This window comes from Bombina bombina, chromosome 5 (genome assembly GCF_027579735.1).
Source record: "Bombina bombina isolate aBomBom1 chromosome 5, aBomBom1.pri, whole genome shotgun sequence".
Classification (NCBI taxonomy): domain Eukaryota; kingdom Metazoa; phylum Chordata; class Amphibia; order Anura; family Bombinatoridae; genus Bombina; species Bombina bombina.
The window spans coordinates 190,370,848-190,387,966 of NC_069503.1; the positions used below are offsets into that span (position 1 = coordinate 190,370,848).

The 17,119-nt window shown below is 39.5% G+C and overlaps 1 protein-coding gene across 2 annotated transcripts in view; it reads right to left on the minus strand.

Moving 5' to 3' along the window:
• The window catches only part of CNPY1 (canopy FGF signaling regulator 1), a 563,239-nt gene that overhangs the window by 244,091 nt on the left and 302,029 nt on the right, over window positions 1-17,119 (minus strand). The gene's annotated exons all lie outside the window — the stretch shown is intronic.

The following is a 17,119-nucleotide window of genomic DNA, read 5'->3' on the forward strand; positions in this document are numbered from 1 at the left end:
TTCAGCTGGCAAGGAGTCTGGGCCTGGGGTTTTACCAGACTTTAATCTATTTATAACTTCAGAAATTTCATCTAGAGAAATAGGTTCATTTAGTTTTTGAAGATCGGCAGTTGAGACTTGGGGGAGAGTTATATTATGCCAGAATCTTTCTTTGTTGCTATTGATAATCTGTACTGGTGAGTAGGCCTCCTGAAAATATCTTAAGAACGCTTGTCTAGCTTCTGAAACCTTAGTTAACCTTTCGTTGTGAACTTAACTTTATGCCAGGAAAATCCAAGCTCTTCACAACAGAATAACAGAATTTATGTTTACCTGATAAATTTCTTTCTCCAACGGTGTGTCCGGTCCACGGCGTCATCCTTACTTGTGGGGATATTCTCTTCCCCAACAGGAAATGGCAAAGAGCCCAGCAAAGCTGGTCACATGATCCCTCCTAGGCTCCGCCTACCCCAGTCATTCGACCGACGTTAAGGAGGAATAATAGCATAGGAGAAACCATATGGTACCGTGGTGACTGTAGTTAAAGAAAATAAATTATCAGACCTGATTAAAAAACCAGGGCGGGCCGTGGACCGGACACACCGTTGGAGAAAGAAATTTATCAGGTAAACATAAATTCTGTTTTCTCCAACATAGGTGTGTCCGGTCCACGGCGTCATCCTTACTTGTGGGAACCAATACCAAAGCTTTAGGACACGGATGAAGGGAGGGAGCAAATCAGGTCACCTAAATGGAAGGCACCACGGCTTGCAAAACCTTTCTCCCAAAAATAGCCTCAGAAGAAGCAAAAGTATCAAACTTGTAAAATTTGGTAAAAGTGTGCAGTGAAGACCAAGTCGCTGCCCTACATATCTGATCAACAGAAGCCTCGTTCTTGAAGGCCCATGTGGAAGCCACAGCCCTAGTGGAATGAGCTGTGATTCTTTCGGGAGGCTGCCGTCCGGCAGTCTCGTAAGCCAATCTGATGATGCTTTTAATCCAAAAAGAGAGAGAGGTAGAAGTTGCTTTTTGACCTCTCCTTTTACCTGAATAAACAACAAACAAGGAAGATGTTTGTCTAAAATCCTTTGTAGCATCTAAATAGAATTTTAGAGCGCGAACAACATCCAAATTGTGCAACAAGCGTTCCTTCTTTGAAACTGGTTTCGGACACAGAGAAGGTACGATAATCTCCTGGTTAATGTTTTTGTTAGAAACAACTTTTGGAAGAAAACCAGGTTTAGTACTTAAAACCACCTTATCTGCATGGAACACCAGATAAGGAGGAGAACACTGCAGAGCAGATAATTCTGAAACTCTTCTAGCAGAAGAAATTGCAACTAAAAACAAAACTTTCCAAGATAATAACTTAATATCAACGGAATGTAAGGGTTCAAACGGAACCCCCTGAAGAACTGAAAGAACTAAATTGAGACTCCAAGGAGGAGTCAAAGGTTTGTAAACAGGCTTGATTCTAACCAGAGCCTGAACAAAGGCTTGAACATCTGGCACAGCTGCCAGTTTTTTGTGAAGTAACACCGACAAGGCAGAAATCTGTCCCTTCAGGGAACTTGCCGATAATCCTTTTTCCAATCCTTCTTGAAGGAAGGATAGAATCCTAGGAATCTTAACCTTGTCCCAAGGGAATCCTTTAGATTCACACCAACAGATATATTTTTTCCAAATTTTGTGGTAAATCTTTCTAGTTACAGGCTTTCTGGCCTGAACAAGAGTATCGATAACAGAATCTGAGAAACCTCGCTTCGATAAAATCAAGCGTTCAATCTCCAAGCAGTCAGCTGGAGTGAAACCAGATTCGGATGTTCGAACGGACCCTGAACAAGAAGGTCTCGTCTCAAAGGTAGCTTCCAAGGTGGAGCCGATGACATATTCACCAGATCTGCATACCAAGTCCTGCGTGGCCACGCAGGAGCTATCAAGATCACCGACGCCCACTCCTGATTGATCCTGGCTACCAGCCTGGGGATGAGAGGAAACGGCGGGAACACATAAGCTAGTTTGAAGGTCCAAGGTGCTACTAGTGCATCCACTAGAGCCGCCTTGGGATCCCTGGATCTGGACCCGTAGCAAGGAACTTTGAAGTTCTGACGAGAGGCCATCAGATCCATGTCTGGAATGCCCCATAGTTGAGTGACTTGGGCAAAGATTTCCGGATGGAGTTCCCACTCCCCCGGATGCAATGTCTGACGACTCAGAAAATCCGCTTCCCAATTTTCCACTCCCGGGATGTGGATAGCAGACAGGTGGCAGGAGTGAGACTCCGCCCATAGAATAATCTTGGTCACTTCTTCCATCGCTAGGGAACTCCTTGTTCCCCCCTGATGGTTGATGTACGCAACAGTCGTCATGTTGTCTGATTGAAACCGTATGAACTTGGTCCTCGCTAGCTGAGGCCAAGCCTTGAGAGCATTGAATATCGCTCTCAGTTCCAGAATATTTATCGGTAGAAGAGATTCTTCCCGAGACCAAAGACCCTGAGCTTTCAGGGATCCCCAGACCGCGCCCCAGCCCATCAGACTGGCGTCGGTCGTGACAATGACCCACTCTGGTCTGCGGAATGTCATCCCTCGTGACAGGTTGTCCAGGGACAGCCACCAACGGAGTGAGTCTCTGGTCCTCTGATTTACTTGTATCTTTGGAGACAAGTCTGTATAGTCCCCATTCCACTGACTGAGCATGCACAGTTGTAATGGTCTTAGATGAATGCGCGCAAAAGGAACTATGTCCATTGCCGCTACCATCAACCCGATCACTTCCATGCACTGAGCTACGGAAGGAAGAGGAACGGAATGAAGTATTCGACAAGAGTCCAGAAGTTTTGTCTTTCTGGTCTCTGTTAGAAAAATCCTCATTTCTGAGGAGTCTATAATTGTTCCCAAGAAAGGAACCCTTGTTGACGGGGATAGAGAACTCTTTTCCACGTTCACTTTCCAGCCGTGCGATCTGAGAAAGGCCAGGACGATGTCCGTGTGAGCCTTTGCTCGAGGGAGGGACGACGCTTGAATCAGAATGTCGTCCAGGTAAGGTACTACTGCAATGCCCCTTGGTCTTAGCACCGCTAGAAGGGACCCTAGTACCTTTGTGAAAATCCTTGGAGCAGTGGCTAATCCGAAAGGAAGCGCCACGAACTGGTAATGTTTGTCCAGGAATGCAAACCTTAGGAACCGATGATGTTCCTTGTGGATAGGAATATGTAGATACGCATCCTTTAAATCCACCGTGGTCATGAATTGACCTTCCTGGATGGAAGGAAGGATAGTTCGAATGGTTTCCATCTTGAACGATGGGACCTTGAGAAATTTGTTTAAGATCTTGAGATCTAGGATTGGTCTGAACGTTCCCTCTTTTTTGGGAACTATGAACAGATTGGAGTAGAACCCCATCCCTTGTTCTCTCAATGGAACAGAATGAATCACTCCCATTTTTAACAGGTCTTCTACACAATGTAAGAACGCCTGTCTTTTTATGTGGTCTGAAGACAACTGAGACCTGTGGAACCTCCCCCTTGGGGGAAGTCCCTTGAATTCCAGAAGATAACCCTGGGAGACTATTTCTAGCGCCCAAGGATCCAGAACATCTCTTGCCCAAGCCTGAGCGAAGAGAGAGAGTCTGCCCCCCACCAGATCCGGTCCCGGATCGGGGGCCGATATTTCATGCTGTCTTGGTAGCAGTGGCAGGTTTCTTGGCCTGCTTTCCCTTGTTCCAGCCTTGCATTGGTCTCCAAGCTGGCTTGGCCTGAGAAGTATTACCCTCTTGCTTAGAGGACGTAGCACCTTGGGCTGGTCCGTTTTTACGAAAGGGACGAAAATTAGGTCTATTTTTTGCCTTGAAAGGCCGATCCTGAGGAAGGGCATGGCCCTTACCCCCAGTGATATCAGAGATAATCTCTTTCAAGTCAGGACCAAACAGCGTTTTCCCCTTGAAAGGAATGTTTAGTAGCTTGTTCTTGGAAGACGCATCAGCCGACCAAGATTTCAACCAAAGCGCTCTGCGCGCCACAATAGCAAACCCAGAATTCTTAGCCGCTAACTTAGCCAATTGCAAAGAGGCGTCTAGAGTGAAAGAATTAGCCAATTTGAGAGCATTGACTCTGTCCATAATCTCCTCATAAGGAGGAGAGTCACTATCGAGCACCTTAATCAGTTCATCAAACCAGAAATATGCGGCTGTAGTGACAGGGACAATGCATGAAATGGGTTGTAGAAGGTAACCCTGCTGAACAAACATCTTTTTAAGCAAACCTTCTAATTTTTTATCCATAGGATCTTTGAAAGCACAACTATCCTCTATGGGAATAGTGGTGCGTTTGTTTAAAGTAGAAACCGCTCCCTCGACCTTGGGGACTGACTGCCATAAGTCCTTTCTGGGGTCGACCATAGGAAACAATTTTTTAAATATGGGGGGAGGGACGAAAGGAATACCGGGCCTTTCCCATTCTTTATTAACAATGTCCGCCACCCGCTTGGGTATAGGAAAAGCTTCTGGGAGCCCCGGCACCTCTAGGAACTTGTCCATTTTACATAGTTTCTCTGGGATGACCAAATTTTCACAATCATCCAGAGTGGATAATACCTCCTTAAGCAAAATGCGGAGATGTTCCAATTTAAATTTAAAAGTAATCACATCAGATTCAGCCTGCTGAGAAATGTTCCCTAAATCAGTAATTTCTCCCTCAGACAAAACCTCCCTGGCCCCCTCAGATTGGGTTAGGGGCCCTTCAGAGATATTAATATCAGCGTCGTCATGCTCTTCAGTAACTAAAACAGAGCATCCACGCTTACGCTGACAAGGGTTCATTTTGGCTAAAATGTTTTTGACAGAATTATCCATTACAGCCGTTAATTGTTGCATAGTAAGGAGTATTGGCGCGCTAGATGTACTAGGGGCCTCCTGAGTGGGCAAGACTCGTGTAGACGAAGGAGGGAATGATGCAGTACCATGCTTACTCCCCTCACTTGAGGAATCATCTTGGGCATCATTGTCATTATCACATAAATCACATTTATTTAAATGAATAGGAATTCTGGCTTCCCCACATTCAGAACACAGTCTATCTGGTAGTTCAGACATGTTAAACAGGCATAAACTTGATAAGAAAGTACAAAAAACGTTTTGAAATAAAACCGTTACTGTCACTTTAAATTTTAAACTGAACACACTTTATTACTGCAATTGCGAAAAAACATGAAGGAATTGTTCAAAATTCACCAAACTTTCACCACAGTGTCTTAAAGCCTTGAAAATATTGCACACCAATTTTGGAAGCTTTAACCCTTAAAATAACGGAACCGGAGCCGTTTTAAGCTTTAACCCCTTTACAGTCCCTGGTATCTGCTTTGCTGAGACCCAACCAAACCCAAAGGGGAATACGATACCAAATGACGCCTTCAGAAGTCTTTTATAAGTATCAGAGCTCCTCTCACATGCGACTGCATGCCATGCCTCTCAAAAACAAGTGCGCAACACCGGCGCGAAAATGAGACTCTGCCTATGCTTTGGGAAAGCCCCTAAAGAATAAGGTGTCTAAAACAGTGCCTGCCGATATTATTATATCAAAATACCCAGAATAAATGATTCCTCAAGGCTAAATAAGTGTTAATATCAATCGATTTAGCCCAAAAAAAGGTCTACAGTCTAAATAAGCCCTTGTGAAGCCCTTATTTACAATCGTAATAAACATGGCTTACCGGATCCCATAGGGAAAATGACAGCTTCCAGCATTACATCGTCTTGTTAGAATGTGTCATACCTCAAGCAGCAAAGGACTGCAAACTGTTCCCCCAACTGAAGTTAATTGCTCTCAACAGTCCTGTGTGGAACAGCCATGGATTTTAGTTACGGTTGCTAAAATCATTTTCCTCATACAAACAGAATTCTTCATCTCTTTTCTGTTTCTGAGTAAATAGTACGTACCAGCACTATTTGAAAATAACAAACTCTTGATTGAATAATGAAAAACTACAGTTAAACACTAAAAAACTCTAAGCCATCTCCGTGGAGATGTTGCCTGTACAACGGCAAAGAGAATGACTGGGGTAGGCGGAGCCTAGGAGGGATCATGTGACCAGCTTTGCTGGGCTCTTTGCCATTTCCTGTTGGGGAAGAGAATATCCCCACAAGTAAGGATGACGCCGTGGACCGGACACACCTATGTTGGAGAAAAGTAGGTTCTCCCACCTTTTGATAGATGCGACGAGTAACCGGTTTACAAGCTTGAATGAGAGTATCACTAACTCTCTCAGAAAAACCTCTCTTGTCTAGGACTAGGTGTTTAATCTCCAAGCAGTCAGCCTCAGAGAATCTAATCACCCCAGACAGGCCTGGGTGCAAGAACCATAGGGAAAATTACAAAACAAATTAATACAACACACAGAGAAAGACCAGCACTCACTTACAAGCTCTCAGCTAAGATTAAAAGCAAAAAGGGTTAGTTACCGCATTTGGCCAAATGGGACAAGCCCAGGTACCACTTCAAGGTCCCTTCCAAAAACCTGGGACCATAAATATATACATAAAATAAGCTCTCAATCCAAAAAACTGGGAACAAGTGAAGGGTGCACAGGCTTATGTAATCACCCCAGACATATACAAAACACGGAAGGGGACTACACTCTCAGACCAGACCGGGTATACATCCCATAACCCTGAAACATTCTCAGCCCTGGGTTCTCACTGGTACTCACAGGAAGCTGTGCTGTCCCCAAAGTCACAGGTAGTTAACCCCAGATAGGTCTGGGTGCAAGAACCATAGGGAAAATTACAAAACAAATTAATACAATACACAGAGAAAGTCCAGCACTCACTTACAAGTTCTCAGATAAGATTAAAAGCAATTACTGCATTTGGCCAAATGGGACAAGCCCAGGTAACACGTCAAGGTCCCCTCCAAAATCCTGGGACCCTAAAACAGCCACAGACTTTACATAAAGTCTCAGAAGTCTTTTATTAAAGTCTTTATGTCATTTAGTTTGAATACAATGTCATAGACATATTATTTATCATTGTAAAAGAACATATTCCACACTACATTTTATTTTTCATTTTTTTCCGGAAAAAACAATAACATGTTTTTTCCCGGCCTTCCCATTTCTAGGTGGACAGAACACTAGGAATGAGGGATGAGAAAGTGAGGTCTTCTTCATATAAGTAAAAGGGGTGGTTATTTTTGTCCATACCCCATCTGGGAGGGGATCTCATCTGGTAAGCATAAGCTAGGTAGGGCAAAGATATACAGTAACTGTTTTTATTTAAAACAGTACAAAAACGCTTACTGACCTAGAACTTAGACAACTAACCCTTTGACAGACTTGCTCTGAGATTTTTGTGTGTGTCTATAACTGAACACTGGACATTGATGTTTTTATTGGAAAAGTGAAACAAAAATAAACAAACAAGCATTTTACATATATTAGTCATTAGCAGCTTTGATTTGGATAATGGACACATTTTCTATTCACCAAATAGCAAAAACATAGAAATCTGGATTAAATTTCAGGTAAGAATTTATGTATCACATATTAACGGTCTTTTGAAGGCATACAAAATCGATCACAGTTCTCAATCTACCGTGTGTAAAGGAAGAAAGCCACTTCCCAGGAAAGTATCTTAAGATACTAGAATGTATTGCAAATAAGATAATCTTTTATTTGCCTGAGGGAACAGCCTCCAGCTAATCTGATTCTGAATAGCATAAATGATGCAGACAGATTTCAGTTATATAGTAACAGTGATTAAAAAGCTACATAACACTGAATATATAGCTGCATGCAACGTATTAGGATTAGATTTCAAGAGCATATCATTTTAATGCAGAGGTGATTTTCCATAGTCACAGATAGGCCTTTAACAATGTGACTATTTGAGTGAATACAGAATGCAAACAAAGCATTTTTATCTACAGGAGAAAGGCAGTGGAATCAATCAAAACCACAGGTTATCAACCACAATTTGCAAAACAAAACTAAAGCTGTCACAGGAAGCAGGTTAAAAATGTATACACACACATTATAGAGGTATAGATCTGGAATTCCAGAATCCGGACTCTCTCATTCACATTTGTTAAAAAACATAAAATGGAAAATTACCATTTTTCACCACTAGTTAGTCACAAGATTCTCTACCTGCATCTGGTTATTTTTTCTGTTCTACAATACAAATGTGAGTCTATATTTAAAACAACTATTAGCTTTTTGTTTACAGTAGTGTATTCTCTTTCTGGTGTTACTATGTATACAAACATATTAAACATTATATAAAACTTACTTTAGGTGTATTAAGCTGTTTTATGACATGAAAATATTGCATACATGACATAAGATACTGTTGTTTACACATCTACTTTCTAAGCCTGTATTCAAAACCTTTTCATATCCCAAACACTTTGGATAAAGGGTTTTGTACTTGTACACTAAATTATATATATATATATATATATATATATATATATATATATATATATATATATATATATATTTGCATACCAAGCAGAAAAAAAACGGCACTGAAAAGTGCCTTTACATTGCGGTCTATGGGGACTGTGTGTTCCCAGTAAATATATATGTATATGCTTATATACATATACTAGTCGATAAGCCTGCCCAGAGGGCAGTCTAATTATTTTTTAAACTACAGATGTAGAAACAACGTATTTTGTAACTCTTCTTTTATATAAAAAATTTAAGCTACAGGTGTAGCAATACTATAATTATAATGGACTACTGTCTTAAATATATCAAAAATATTTTCTATATAATAAACTACAGATATATTATAGCCACACTCTGTTGACACTGACTAATATGTTAATTCCTATGACCTTAAACATTTTTTTCGGAAGTTGCAATCGGCAATTTCCGGAACTCCGCCCACATAATTTATACTGTATCAATAATCAATAATAATAATACTGTATCAATAATGTAGACACTGACACAGAAAAAATAAGCATTAATAAAAATGTCAGTGTCTACATTATTTATACAGTCACTATGCATTGTGACTGTATAAATAATGTTTAGACTGAGCTGCCTCACAATAATAAACCTAACAGTTCTTAACCTATATTTCCGCCTTCCCCAAAAAATCGCAAGTAAAACTAAAATTAATAACCCCTTAACCGTCAACCACCCACATTGCAATACACCTAATTACCCTATTAACCCATAAACAGCAAAACCTCCACATCGCAATAAACTTAATTACCCTATTAACCCCTAAAACGCAAAACCCCAACATCGCAATACACCAAATTACCCTATTAACCCCTAAAACACAAAACCCCAACATTGCAATACACCTAATTACCCTATTAACCCCTAAACCGCAAAACCCCCACATCGCAATAAACCTAATTACCCTATGAACCCCTAAACATCAAAACCCCCACATCGCTATAAACCTAATTACCCTATTAACCCCTAAACATCAAAACCCCCACATCGCTATATACCTAATAACCCTATTAACCCCTAACCCGCAAAACCTCTACATCACAATAAACCTATTTAACCTATTATCCCCTAAACCGCAAAACCCCTACATCGCAATAAACCTAATTAACTTATTAACCCTTTAAACCGCCAAAACCCACAACGCAAACAAATATTTAAATAACTATAAGTATAATAAGTACCCTAACCTAACACCCCCTTAAATTAAAAGAAAATTACCTAAACTAATACATTCTAATTTAACAAAAAATAAAAAATAAATAAGTTTACAAAAAATAAAAAAGGCTAACATTACAGAAAATAAAAAATCAAATTACCAAATTTAACAAAATTAAACCTAATCCCTATGAAAATAAAAAAGCCACCCCAAAATAAAAACACCCCCTACTCTAAGAATAAACTACCAGTAGCCCTTAAAACGGCTTTTTGCAGGGCATTGCCCCAAGATAATCAGCTCTTTAAAAAAAAAAAAAAATACAGTTAATATAAGTATATAAAATAAGTCCCACCTAACAGTAAACCCCCACCCCCCCCCAAAAATAAAAAATAGGTTTTTTTAAGGTTTTTTTTTTTTTGGGGGGGGGTTGTTTTATTTAGATTAGGGATGGGCAGTAATGCCCAAACAAATGCCCCTTTCAGGGCAATGGGTAATTTAGGTTTTATAGTGTTAGGTTCTTTTATTTTTTTTTGGGGGGGGGGGGTTTACTGTTAGGTGGGACTTTTTTTTTTGTAAAAGAGCTGATTGTCTTGCGCTGCCAACATTCCATTGAGGATGCGTGCACAACTGCCGACTGCGACGGACATTACAAATGCAATTATAGTATAGATATTTAAGTGTTAATATGTGTATATATTCATGTATTTTTATATTTGCTGTCCATTGCTGTGTGATTTACCCCCTTCGCTGTCTCACAGCATGAGAATGAGGCTCCCATTGGAATCGCTCTCTCATTATAAACTATCCCCAAGTGTACATACAACTTTTAACATTTTATAACCAGTCAAATGTTTCTTCCTCTCTCACATACCCGATCATATTAAAGCCATTCATTACAAAAAAAAACATAAGATGTGAGAAGCTTTATTAACTCATAGGGAACAAACTTACTGAAGTGTAGGCAGATTTCCCTCCTGAAAAGTTCCCGACACGCAACTATATAGTCCACCAGTAGCAATGTAAAATTAAACACCCAAAAAAACATACAGACTCCTCTCAAGGGCCGAATTGCCCAATGGTCAGTCCATCACTGCCCAAAACGTACCTGTTGAGTCCGGAATTACTTAGCTGCCGCCACTACTGCTTCTCATTCTTTCCGCACCGCCGGCCTCTCACTGTGTGCGCGCACCGTGAACAGTAGCCCATACTTTTGAACTTATGCCTCTGTGTGCCAGCACCTACCAAGGCATCTCTCTTCAACAAAGAATGCCATGCAAATAAAGCAAATTGATAATAGAAGTAAATTGGAAACTTTAAAAAAAAATTGTGTGCTTTGTGTGAATGACCAAATAAAAATGTTGGTGTCTCATATCCCTTTAAAGTACAACCTGCTAAAGCAAACAGAAACTGGTACCTGGAAATTCTGTGAGATTATCTCCTGGTCAAAGCAGGCACTGGGAGCAGAGGCCTAAGATCAGCTGAAAACACTTGAAGGCTAAGCATTACCAATGCTGAACTCTGATATAATTAAGCCAGAAATAAGAGGATATGGCCATGTGTAAGCCAAGTTCAAGCTAGGTTTGTACAACCTATATACAGAACCATTATTTCAGAAGCAAAGCCAAGTCAGAAATCAGATTAGGATCAGCAATGGTAAAATGGATAACAGCAGATGTCTTGCAAGTTACATGACAATCTGTAAATCACACAGAAGTTCATTACACAAAGGACCAATCAAAAAGTTACTCCTGCTTAAAGGACCAGTAAACACAGTAGATTTGCATAATCAACAAATGCATGATAACAAGACAATGCAATAGCACTTAGAAGTCGATTTATCAAGCTGCGGCGGAGAGGGGGGCATATCACGGTTTTTTTTTGCGCTCGCGTGCAATTCCGCCCCCTGCCCACGCACAGCCAATCACGCATGGGCAGGAGCTGTTAATCTCTCTGATTGGTCGAGACCAGGGAGATTGAAATTCGCCACCTTAGAGGTGGCAAAAGTTTCGGAAAGCAGCGGTCTGATGGGGGTTGCAAAGCTTGCGAAATCTTTGATAAAATCGACCCCTTAGTCTGAAATACAGTGTTGGAATTTATGTGAACAGCCTAATGCAAACTATACAACACAAAAAACTATTTAAGAAGAAAATAAATATATATAACAACTGCATGTACAACAACACTGGATAAATCTGTGCTATGTAATATGTCTTTAAATTAATTAAATGTGATGGTATATGATACTCTCATTAAATTAAAATGAACAGATGATTGTATTTAAAGGGACATTCCAGATTAATTACATATTTGAATAGAAACATATTTGCAATATACATGTATTGGCAAAAATGCGTCTAGTAAAAGTTATCACCGGCTAGAATTGTATTATGACCCTGGGGAAAGTCTTCCTAAGGGTAATAGGGGAAACCAGACATGGACTCCCTTTCCCAATGTGTCTAAAGGGATACGGCAGCACTTCACTGACGAGGCCCATAGAATGCTGAAATGATTGTCTGCGGTTGCCATGTTCCTCATTCAGAGGAATATTGCCTGGAATTTTGGTGCTGGGCCATACTTTTTAAGGTGGGATCAGACTAATATAGTTTAGGAAAGTTATTTTCTGTGAAAAGCACAATTGGGTTGAAGGAGGCTGCTCTCAGGTGATGACATGCCAAAGAACAGGCTTCTGAGATATTCTTTGTTCCTGGTTGAACGCTTCTCTCTTTGTATAACATAAGTACAAGGTGCTTATTGTCCCTTTAATAACTCCAAAACTCTCATAAGTTTTCCGGACTTTTTTTAACATTTGAATGAGAAATAATTGAGGAGCTATATTTTAAGCTTGCCTGTTTACTATAAAACCTGTTTTAGGTGCTTTTTACCAGCCTGAAGGAACTCATTTAATACTCAGAAGTTGTGTGGGTACCCTCATAAAAAATGCTGAAAACTTGAAGTACATTTGCAAAGTATTTTTGCAGATAAAAAATAAGTTAACACATGCTCAGAGGCAATTATGTAGCAGTGTGCTGCATATCCATTGCTGCAATGTATTTATTGTTTTGTAAATGACTTCCATTAAAGAGACATGAAATCTAACATCTTTCTTTCATGATTCACATAGATGATTCAATATTAAACAACTTTCCAATTTACTTTTATGATCTAATTTGCTTTGTTCTCTAGGTATCAATTGTTGAAAAGAATGCCTTGGTAGGTTTAAGAGCAGCAATGCATTACTAGGAGTTAACTGCTGATTGGTGGCTGCACATATATGCCTCTTGCCACTGGCTCACCTGATTGGTTTCGTTAGCTCCCAGATGTGAGTTGCTGCTCCTTCAATAAAGGATACTTTTGATAATAGAAGTCAATTGTAAAGTTGTTCAAAATTGCTCTATCTGAATCATGAAATAATTTTGGGTCTCATATATGTGGGTACAGAGGTAAAATGTCTCTTCTGCATTGCAAGAAAAATACCGTAATCCTATGCTCCTCTGCAAATCAATGTAAACAGAATTAACCCCTTATCTCTTTAGGGACACAATTCAAAACTTGCATGATTTAAGCTAGAGTAGGCAATTAAAAAAACAACTTTGCAGTCTATTACCGTTATTTTTTATATACACATCTTCTGAGCATGTTTAAGACTGCACAGTATGTATGTATATGCATTTTTGTCATTGGCTGATGGCTGTAACATGATACAGGGGGAGGAAACATGGAATTAACTTTTATTTTTGCCAGAAGAAAAAAAAATACTATTTGAAATTAAAAGTAAGTGCTATTGCATTGTATATTAAAGGGCCATGATACTCAAATGTTGAAACACTTGAAAATGATGCAGCATAGCTGTAAAAAGCTGACAGGAAAATATCATCTGAACATCTCTATGTAAAAAAGAAAGATATTTTAACTCAAAAGATCCTCAGTAGCCACATCCCATTGTAAAGGACTTCTAAGCAGCAAATCAGTATGTCTGTCCCGGGACAGCTAAGGGAGCGAGCTTTCGTGCACACTCATCTTATTTCCCTATTCAGTGTAAGGAAGTTTACTATGAAATCTCATGAGAGTTAAGTGAAATCTCATGAGATCACAGTAAAAGAGTTCATGACCTCAGCACTGTTGATGCTGATTGGCTGCTGTTCATTTCTTCATTTTTTATTTTTTTTTACCTGCAGCTGGGCTGCAGCTTAGTATAACTTTTTACACAAACCTTACTCTGGTGAGCTGAGGAAATTGTGAGGTAAAATATCTTCCTTTATTACATAGAAATGCTAAGGTGATATTTTCCTGTCAGCTTTTTACAGTTATACTGCATCAGTTTCAAGTGATTTAGCATATGAGTATTATGTCCCTTTAAGTATTTGCCGATTATGCAATTCTGCTTTATTTAATGGCCCTTCAAGTACAAAGTTTCAAAAAGTTCAATAAATAGAAGATTGCTTGGACCGAAACAGATCTACACAATAAGCTAAGTGTGAGGAGGAAGGGGCAAGCAGTCAAAATGAAAGTGAATCCCACTAAGTTATTGTTTTAGTTAGGGTTATGAAACCCACGTTTTTTTCTTTCATGATTCAGATGGAGCATGTGATTTTAAGCAACTTTCTACTTTACTACTATTATCAATTTTTCTTCGTTCTCTTGGTATCTTTATTTAAAGTCAGGAATATAAGCTTTTGAGCCGGGCCATTTTTGGTTTACGCTCTGGGTAGCACTTGCTGATTGGTGGCTACATTATAATTCTAGAAAATGAAACCATCTGGTTATAAATATTAAAATTATAACAACCATCAAAACAAGGACCAAAAAGAAGGAAAGGCAACTGGTTAACCCCTTAATGACCACAGCACTTTTCCATTTTCTGTCCGTTTGGGACCAAGGCCATTTTTGTGGTGTTTGTGTTTAGCTGTAATTTTCCTCTTACTCATTTACTGTACCCACACATATTATATACCGTTTTTCTCGCCATTAAATGGACTTTCTAAATATACCATTATTTTCATCATATCTTATAATTTACTATAAAAAAATTATAAAATATGAGGAAAAATTAAAAAAAATAAACACTTTTTCTAACTTTGACCCCCAAAATCTGTTACATATCTACAACCACCAAAAAACACCTATGCTAAATAGTTTCTAAATTTTGTCCTGAGTTTAGAAATACCCAATGTTTACATGTTCTTTGCTTTTTTTGCAAGTTATAGGGCCATAAATACAAGTAGCACTTTGCTATTTCCAAACCATTTTTTTTTTTTCAAAATTAGCGCTAGTTACATTAGAACACTGATATCTTTTAGGAATCTCTGAATATTCATTGACATGTATATATTTTTTTTTAGTAGACAACCCAAAGTATTGATGTAGGCCCATTTTGGTATATTTCATGCCACCATTTCACTGCCAAATGCGATCAAATAAAAAAAATCGTTCACTTTTTCACAAATTTTTTCACAAACTTTAGGTTTCTCACTGAAATTATTTACAAACAGCTTGTGCAATTATGGCACAAATGGTTGTAAATTCTTCTCTGGGATCCCCTTTGTTCATAAATAGCAGACTTATTTGGCTTTGGTGTTGCTTTTTGGTAATTAGAATGCCACTAAATGCCACTGCGCACCACACGTGTATTATGCCCAGCAGTGTAGGGGTTAATTAGGGAGCATGTAGGGAGCTTTTTGGGGTAATTTTAGCTTTAGTGTAGTGTAGTAGACAACCCCAAGTATTGATCTAGGCCCATTTTGGTATATTTCATGCCACCATTTCACCGCCAAATGCGATCAAATAAAAAAAAAAAGTTACATTTTTCACAATTTTAGGTTTCTCACTGAAATCATTTACAAACAGCTTGTGCAGTTATGGCACAAATGGTTGTAAATGCTTCTCTGGGATCCCCTTTGTTCAGAAATAGCAGACATATATGGCTTTGGCGTTGCTTTTTGGTATTTAGAAGGCCGCTAAATGCCGCTGCGCATCACAAGTGTATTATGGCTAGCAGTGAAGGGGTTAATTAGGTAGCTTGTAGGGAGCGTGCAGGGTTAATATTAGCTTTAGTGTAGAGCTCAGCCTCCCACCTGAAACATCAGACCCCCTGATCCCTCCCAAACAGCTCTCTTCCCTCCCCCACCCCACAATTGTCCCCGCCATCTTAAGTACTGGCAGAAACTCTGCCAGTACTAAAATAAAAGGTATTTGGCCCTTTTTTTTAAAAAAAAGAAGAAGCATATTTACATATGCTGATGTGTACGATCCCCCCTTAGACCCCAACCTCACTGATCCCCCCCAAACAGCTCTATAACCCTCCCACTCTAACTTAATGGGCGCCATCTTCTGCCAGTACCCAGTTTAGAAGAAAAAATTGGTTTTTTTTACATTTGTTAAAACGTTTCTGTAGTGTAGCTTCCCCCCACACAAAACCAACCCCCCACCCCTCCATGATCACTTTTTGTGCTTTTGCACAAACAAGATTAGGCCACATTTATTAAAACATTTTCCGTAGTGTAGCGGTTCCCACCCGCTCCCGCCCCGTGCACGCGCCCGCCCGCCACCCTCCGTGCACGCGTGCGCGCCCCCGACGATCCCGCCCCCCTTGACGTCACGCGGCACACCGATGGCCGCCCACCCGCCTCCCAAGTCGGCTCCCACCCACCAACGAAACCGGCCATCGATGTCCGGTGCAGAGAGGGCCACAGAGTGGCTCTCTCTGCATCGGATGGCCATGTGAGGTTATTGCAGGATGCCTCCATATCGAGGCATCACTGCAATAACCGGAAAGCAGCTGGAAGCAAGCAGGATCGCTTCCAGCTGCTTTCCACACCGAGGACGTGCAGGGTACGTCCTCAGGCGTTAACTGCCTTTTTTTTGAGGACGTACCCTGCACGTCCTCGGTCATTAAGGGGTTAAAAACTAAAAAATACTTCTTTATTTCTTCCATTTAAAATCATGGCTTAAAAATTCCAAAAAACATGGCACAGACAGATAGACACGTCTAACATGTTTCGGCCCTGACTGGCCTTATTCATAGACTCTCCTTGTCAGTCTCAGCTGTGTGGTTTTATTCCACTCTCTCTTAGTTGATTGGTAGTCTGTGCTATGCCTCTATTCTATTGTTAACCCTTGATGTTATTAAGCTCTGTGTATACTCATACTAAATCCGTGTGTCTCTTGAATGAATACTTAAAGTACTATGCTTATCTACTCTATATATATTAATGTGAATAATGCACCTTTTTGTTTATGTGTGTATATATATATATATATATATATATATATATATATATATATATATATATATATATATATATATATATATAAATAAAGCAATTGGTTTTCGTTATCAATTTTGTGTTGTTTGTTATTACCTTTATAGCTTAAATTTCTTTGTGTTTTATTTGTTGTATCCCTGCAAACTTGTTCGCTTAAACAAATATAAATATATATCTCTATATATTTTCGGTTTACATTGAATATTATCTTTGTATTTGTGTTACAACAAACTCACCTTAGCTTTAGATTT